Below are 7,535 nucleotides of genomic sequence, written 5' to 3'. Positions count from 1 at the left end.
CAATCTAAAGCAAATTCTCTTTTTGTAAACTGAGTGAATACATAGGACAATTTGTTTGTTTGGCAATAAGAATATATAAACTTTGGTTATTCCAGCTCCAATGAGCCAAGGATTTAAAATGGAGTTTCCCACCAGATAATTAGATAATAACTGTTGATATAGTTTTCTCCATGAGTTATGTAATTTATCTTATCCCCAGTCAGATGTTATCCAAATGAGTTGGATTTCAGCTGCCATCATCCTTGGCCAGCTAGTGTCCTCATTGGCCTTGTTTATATCCTTCCAGCTTCCCCATTGATTTTGCTTATTGCAAATGGCAATCACATAACCTCAGGATGCTATGACTGTTATAAATGAATTATGGTTGCCAAGCATCTGAATCAACATCACATGAGCTTGGTGATAGAAATGAGAGGACTGATCATAAAGCATTTTTTTCAGTACAGTTCAAACTTCAAATGGACACTAAACAAATGGTTGATAAATAAGGATCACTTATAGCTTATTAAAAAAAAAAAACCTCTTTCTGACCTTGTCCTCCCAAATCATTATTTATAAAACACTAATTCATTGTGAGAAAGCAGGAAGGAACAATTATTCCACAGTGATGAATTAAGAATAAACAGCATGAAGATGTTTGTGCAGTCTCAGATAATTTATGAACCATAGGAATTTAAGGCTAATACAGATGTATTTTACAACATTTGCCACACATGATTAAAAGAAATAAGTGTAAATCATTCTGAGCTGAAATTTTCAAAAACCATTAAGTAAATCTGCAATCATTCTAGCAGTGCAGCGTGCTACAAAATAGATATTTTCATACAATCCAACACTTTTTCCAATATAGAAACTTTCCCAGGAGAATTTCTGACACCTGATTAAGAAAATGCAAAGGAAATTGGTAGCCAACAAGTGTTTAAATCCATAGATACCTTAAGAAACTTTCCAACATATTTTGCTGATTAAAAGGTATCTTAGTTCCTACTGAGGCACAAAAATGGCAGGGAATTAGCTGTCAGTGGTGCCAACAATGCCTAAGAGAGGAGTACTCTCAATGGATAATGAAACCATGTTGTTAGAAGATTTTCTGAGACCAATCAATGTTCCTGAAAGAGAGAAAGTTGGAGGGCTAAAAGATGGTGCTGGATGATGAGGACCTTTCCAGTATGATGACCTTTAGTATCTGTCAAGTAAGTTAAACTTCTCAGCACAGAGCAAACTTTCATCTTGTAGCAGCAATTTTAGTAGAAATTCAAGGCTGAGTCAGTTTCCATTGTCATTTCCCTTTTGTTGATATTGGTAGTAGCTACCACCAGTGCATGGTGAACACAGGGCATGCATTGTCTTCCATTGGTCTCTCTGATCCTTTATTCAGGGAAAGCTGGATGAGTTCAGATCAATTACTCTTAATTATACCTATGCTGTACAGTGAACCTGTTTCAGAATGAGATATTTGTCATAGATAAAAACTAACTGTGATAATCTTTCCTACAGAATTCACATATTTCAGTGTTTTTATTCCTTTCATGAGGGAATAAAATGCAATTTTACATTTTATGTACTTGACTGATCTGCAGTAGAACTATTAGTTTAATTGTTACATTAATCAGCTCAAATTATAGTTAATTAGCCTATTGAATCCAATGTTTATTGGTAAATGCTAATGGCTTTAGGCTTTTGTTTATTTTTTAAAATTATTTTATTTCTATCATGAAAGTACAGGAAGAAATGGAAAATAATGTATTAAAACAGCATTGTAGAGAATATTAATAATTTCTGAATTAAATTTGTATATATGTTCAGCATTAACAGTTTAAACTAGTTGGGTATTTTCTACAAAAATAGACATATTCATTTATGGAATGTCCTATAATAAATTAAAACAGAAGTGTTGCAGCTATGAAGATCAAACTGTATAAACAAAGCATCTATACTGTATATGAGTTTGACTACAGCTCATTTGTACATCAAAAAGTTCTACTATGTGGGAAAGATACAAGTTATAGTTAATCCATCTGGGATGTTAGGGCTAATGATGCAGCAAATGTGAATATCTGTATTCATGCCTATGAAAAGGAATCTGTACTAGTTCTCTTATATTGTGGGAACTACAACTCTTGAATTCTTCCATGCAGGGCACACACTCATTGCTGTTTATGTTCATTATAGAGCCATATAAAGAGATGAACCAGAGAAATGTAGGTCAATTAAAACTAATTTTGCTCATGGACATAAAGGAACCAGACATTTACATGGGAGAAATAATTGTTTGAATTCTAAATCTCCATTGAAATAACTTTTTATATCCTTAGAGAAAAACCATAATATTTGGAAGGCTGCAAACCTAACTAGTACTGTATTTTAGGAGCAAACCCATTAAGCAAATATGAAACAAAAATCAAAACATATATGGACAGACCCCAAAACTGATTAGACCTATTGGTTTCAAAGATTATGAGAACAAACTAAACCTAATGCTTAAACAATATTGCTGCATACCCAGGGAAGAAAAGGAGCAGAACTAAGTAAGCTCCAGTATGGAACAGGATTAAGACATGGCTAAACCTTTTCCTATGGTATGTATTACTTCCCCAAAAGAAATTACATTAGGTATTAAAGATTTATGGGCACCAGAGGGCAAAAGAAGGATAAAACAGTGTCATTGGTTATTATTTCCACACCATTATTATTTTTATAGGAAAAATTATATATTAGAAGCTGCATTGTGTTACTTTAATCTTCATTGGAAATCATAAATTTGGAATGAGGATATAACAATTATTCTTCGTCATTGCATCTAAAATATATATTTTGCTATATGATCTATAATATGATTTGTGTACTATCTTGAGTTTCTTTATTCCTCTTTTCAGTAGCAATCTTTCATTCATTTTTCTAGATAGCAAGAGAGAGAGAGAGAGAGAGAGAGAGAGAGCAAAGTACCATAGGGTGAAATAATTATCTTCTACAAGTAGCAAAAGCTCAGAGTTATCTGTTTCCATGGACTGAGCTATTCTATAGTCATGTTTCCAAGGAGAATGGTTCCACTTTCATTATGACCATCAAATGAAATGACCTTCATATTTGTGCCATCTATTAAGCTAATCCCAATTCCATCTCATTTTTGGATTTTGCAGCTAGTGTTCTACATTGAGGGAAAGCTGGTCATAGAAAGTTTAATGCATGTATCACCAGCACTATTCCTATTACTATGATTTCTATTCCCCAGTCTCTACAAAATAATTGGCACTGATCCATAATGGTTTTTACTCTTGCCAATCTCAAAATGCTAAGAATGTAGTATTTATTCATAGTCAGCATTTCTCAGTCCTTCCAGTTGACCAATAGGACAAAATTTCAACAACAGCAACACGATCAACCCTTCACCTCAGTCCATGATACTATCCATCCTCAAATGAAAAACAAAGAAGTATGCAAGCTGCCTTCCCACAAATCCTAGTTATATTTATATCTGACAATAGAATATTGTCAAAAAGAGCCAATCAAACAAAGTTCTCATGTAGAGATGCCCATGAATGTCTCAGCCTAATAACTCATAGATGATGATTCTGTGTTCATAGGAATTAACTTTGGTGTTTTTTTGTTTTTACAAAAAGCGTCAATATTAAAACCTAAACATAGAGCCAAAAAACCCTTATTATTCAATACAGATTGGAAAATTCTGTTATGCTACTTTGTTTCTATAAATTAATTGTGCAATCCATTTATCATATTTTGAGGTCACTTGTGGGACATTTTTTTTTATTGTATCCACACTGCACTCCACCTTCATAAAAATATTTCTCCATGCAAATAATAATAATAATAATAATATTACAGTAGCAAAGATTAAACCATTAAAAAGTGGGTATCAGTAAAATCAGTGTAATCGATAAATAAATAGCAAATAAAATTAAAAGACAAATTCCATCATATTTTTCACAGTCTACTGGCTGTTTATAAATGCCCAGTGAAGCTGACAGAAAAGCAGCATTGTGACTATTATCTAATGTCTGCATACGCTTACATTAGATAATTCTACAACTTGAGACAAGGAATCATCCAACAAAAATAACTATTAATAAGATAAGGAGAACAGGTGACAAGTATATCTTTGCACAACACATAATAAGCTTCAGAATTTCATTATTAATGTAAACTCAGTGCAAGGCTTGGCACACTGAAATCTTTTAAAAATTCTAGATCACAGAGCTTTCCCTCTCTGCCATTAACCATGCTATTAGGAACTGGACTTTTTAAGCACGAGATATAAAAATACCCACTCTTAGCTTGAAGCATTCAGCAAAGTTTATATAAACTTAATAACCTTTCTTGCAAAGAAAATCTTTGAAAATCATTCCTTAAACATTTTCTTAACTAATTGAATTTCCTTATTTTGAGATTTCTGTCACTTTGCCAGGTTTAGAAAATAACTAATTAAACTCAGGGCTTTAATATATATAAATAGATATGGATAAATATATAGGTATTTCTAGGTAATTATATCTGCCTTTCACAATGGAAAAAGCAATTAGAACTTGTGTAAGAAAAATATATCATTTGGTATCTAAAAACATGAGATCTATCCCTGAGAGCAAGGATTATCACAAAGCAGCCAAACTATTTTTAGAAAAACAATTAATATACACCAAATTTTTGCAGAAATATTAATGGTTCAATTATGGGTTACCCTTATAACAAAAATAGAAAAAGACATTAACTAAATAAGATTTCTATATCCCTTTTTTCCATATACTAGAGGCAAATTTCTGTGTACAGTGAATTGTACCCTTAACCTGTTTAGGGCAACATATTATGCAACATTAAAATAACAGGGTATTTTTTATTTAAAATAAAAATATAACTTGGTTCCAAGTCTCAGTATAGGGATCATATAAACATATATAGGGAGGCATAGAATTGATTATAGAAAACATTTCAGAAGTTATTCAGGTATTTTTTAACCTCTTTAAATTGGATGCTAAATTTCAAGGACATGAGGGAAAAGACCCTAATTTTCATCAAAGCTTGAATTTTTCTTTGAATAGCTTTATTGATTCTACTGTAGTTTTTTTTAAGAGATTGAAGTTGAACATGTACATAAAACATCTGTAGAACTGAAGTTTGTTTTCAAAGCTATCTTCCAGAATAAACTCTCTGGAATAAATAAATTACTTGTGGTATCAGTCTTCCAATAAACCTTGAAAGAAGAAGTTTAGAAATGCAGTGAGAAATCTCATCATCTGAGTTGGCAAAAAAGTTAGTTTTCTTGAAATATTTTTAACCCATTCTAGTGTGTGAATATGCAGAATTTACATAGTGCTGTGATTCATTTGAGTGAAGTGTACTATACATTACACCTATTTACATTTTTTTATATTTTTCAATTCCATGAACAATATTCTCTTAACATTACTAAATGCAATATCCTAATTTTCCCAAATTAGCCTTGTTAAAGGTGGTGTCTTCCTGAAATGTTGAATTACAACTTTTATTAACCCATGGTCAAAATTTATGGCGTAGTAGCCACAGCAGATCTTGGCTGATCATGACTGATCTCAAAAAGTTAAACAGGGTTCAGTTTGATCAGGGGCTTCATAGGCTATAAGCTACACAAGAAATATCCTAAAAACATTTTAGAAGACAATAACAATTCCCTTCTATAGCGTTGCCAAGAAAAACACATGTATATAACATGTCCAAGAAATCAACAGGACCTCATTAACTTTACTTTATGGTCTAATACATTTGGAGGACATCAGACTAAGGGGAAGCCACAATAAATATTTGATAAAAAGATTGTTTTTTATATTTTTTAGATTTGGGGGAGGAGAAAATCTCATGTTTACAATAAAGTTTCTAATAAATGAATAGGAATCTATCCTGTGGTTGCCAGGCAACTGTAGCTTGGCTTTTTCTTCTGGGGATAGAGAGTAGGTCAGAATAGACTTGAAGTATACCAGGAACATTCCTAACTGAGATAAAGCAGTTGACTGACCTGATACTTATTTTCATTTCTTTTCCAGTATTTAGCATATACATCTATTCTTTCATTGTAAATGGGCATAGGAATGTTTATCTGAGAGAAATATCCTACAGCAGTAATAGATATCAAATCCAGTCTGTGTCAGAAATCTGGCCTTTCAATATAAACAGTTCTGTTTTTACATAGATGCTATTTCTTGTCCTATCTTGGATTAAAATGCACTTTGTTTAAGATGTTGGATATGAAAAGATGGCTATTGCTGTATCTAGAATTTAAAGCCCTGCAACATCAGCTGCTGGAGAGCACAGTGCCCTACAAGTGAACTTTCCAAAAGCTACTAAATGGCCCTCCGTGAAACAAGATAGGGGCTAGATTAACCCACTTCCATGATTCTGCTGGCCTCTTGCTAGTTTTGCATTGCAGCTGCAACAAAGTTTCCTTTTAAGACAACAGTAACAACTCAGACAGAGATCCCTTCTGGGGAAATTGTATTATCTTTCTGTTCTATCTTTGAGATTATTCTGTTGTTAAAATAAAATGAAGAGTGTGTGGCAGGAGGGTTTAAATATGAAGCAGAGGTTTTAGAGACCCAAACTACAAAACTTGGTGAGCCATCTGCCTTGATAGATGACTAGGGGGCATGCAGAATTCTTTAGCCTAATTTTATCTCAGCAGTGTTGTGGGGAATATATGTCTGTTATTGTTATCCTATGATTTGAAAACAAAGAATTTTTTTTATCAAAAACACTAGTTAGTATTTTTAACTCATTTAACCATTTTTCATCCACAAGGTAGCCCCTGTGGCACTAATGATATTACTGAACTCCATTTCCCAGCATTCCTTATCAGTGATTTTGGCAATTGGAATGTCTGAGAAATATAATTCAGCATTCTCTAGAGCAGTCTCGAACTTGGCCACTTTAAGATGTGTGGACTTTAACTCGTAGGAATTCCCAGCAAGCAAACTGTTCTAGAGGGACATCTATTTCATCTGGCTTTATAAATTCAGTCTTTGCAATAGCCAAAGTTAACTTCCCTTTTTAAACTCATATACTAGAAAATTTACACATAGATTAAGTTTTCATAACTTCAGGAATGATTATATAAAAGAGAAAGGAAAAAAGTAGAAGGACTGTTGATCATTCTGCTTTAGTACAGTAGAAATCTGGTGAGCATAACTATAAAATGCTTTTGCTAAACTTTCAGAATCCCAAACGCAAGTCCAACTCAGGCAAAAATCCATCAAAGTGCTCCACACAAGCTCTTTTTTCAGCCAACTCTGCTCTGACACTAATCTACCGAAGGCAGAAATAATAGATGAATTTGCAATCTGCATTTCTATTTCCTCTGTAGGTTATTTCAAGGTTCCTTTGATTCATGAATACAGCCAACATTTCTATGTGGAATGCATAAAGAAAAATAAGCTATTCATTATTTCTGATTCAGAGTTCCTTTTATTTGAGCAATGATTTTTCTGTGTAAGCATATTTATACATTTTGGTTAACAAGATGTATAAAAAGGCAAAGTGATTTACTATACAGTATG

Source organism: Crotalus tigris, unplaced genomic scaffold (assembly GCF_016545835.1).
Source record: "Crotalus tigris isolate CLP2741 ecotype Arizona unplaced genomic scaffold, ASM1654583v1 scf7180000018017.554538, whole genome shotgun sequence".
Taxonomy (NCBI): domain Eukaryota; kingdom Metazoa; phylum Chordata; class Lepidosauria; order Squamata; family Viperidae; genus Crotalus; species Crotalus tigris.
Note: the sequence above shows the minus strand (reverse complement) of the source record.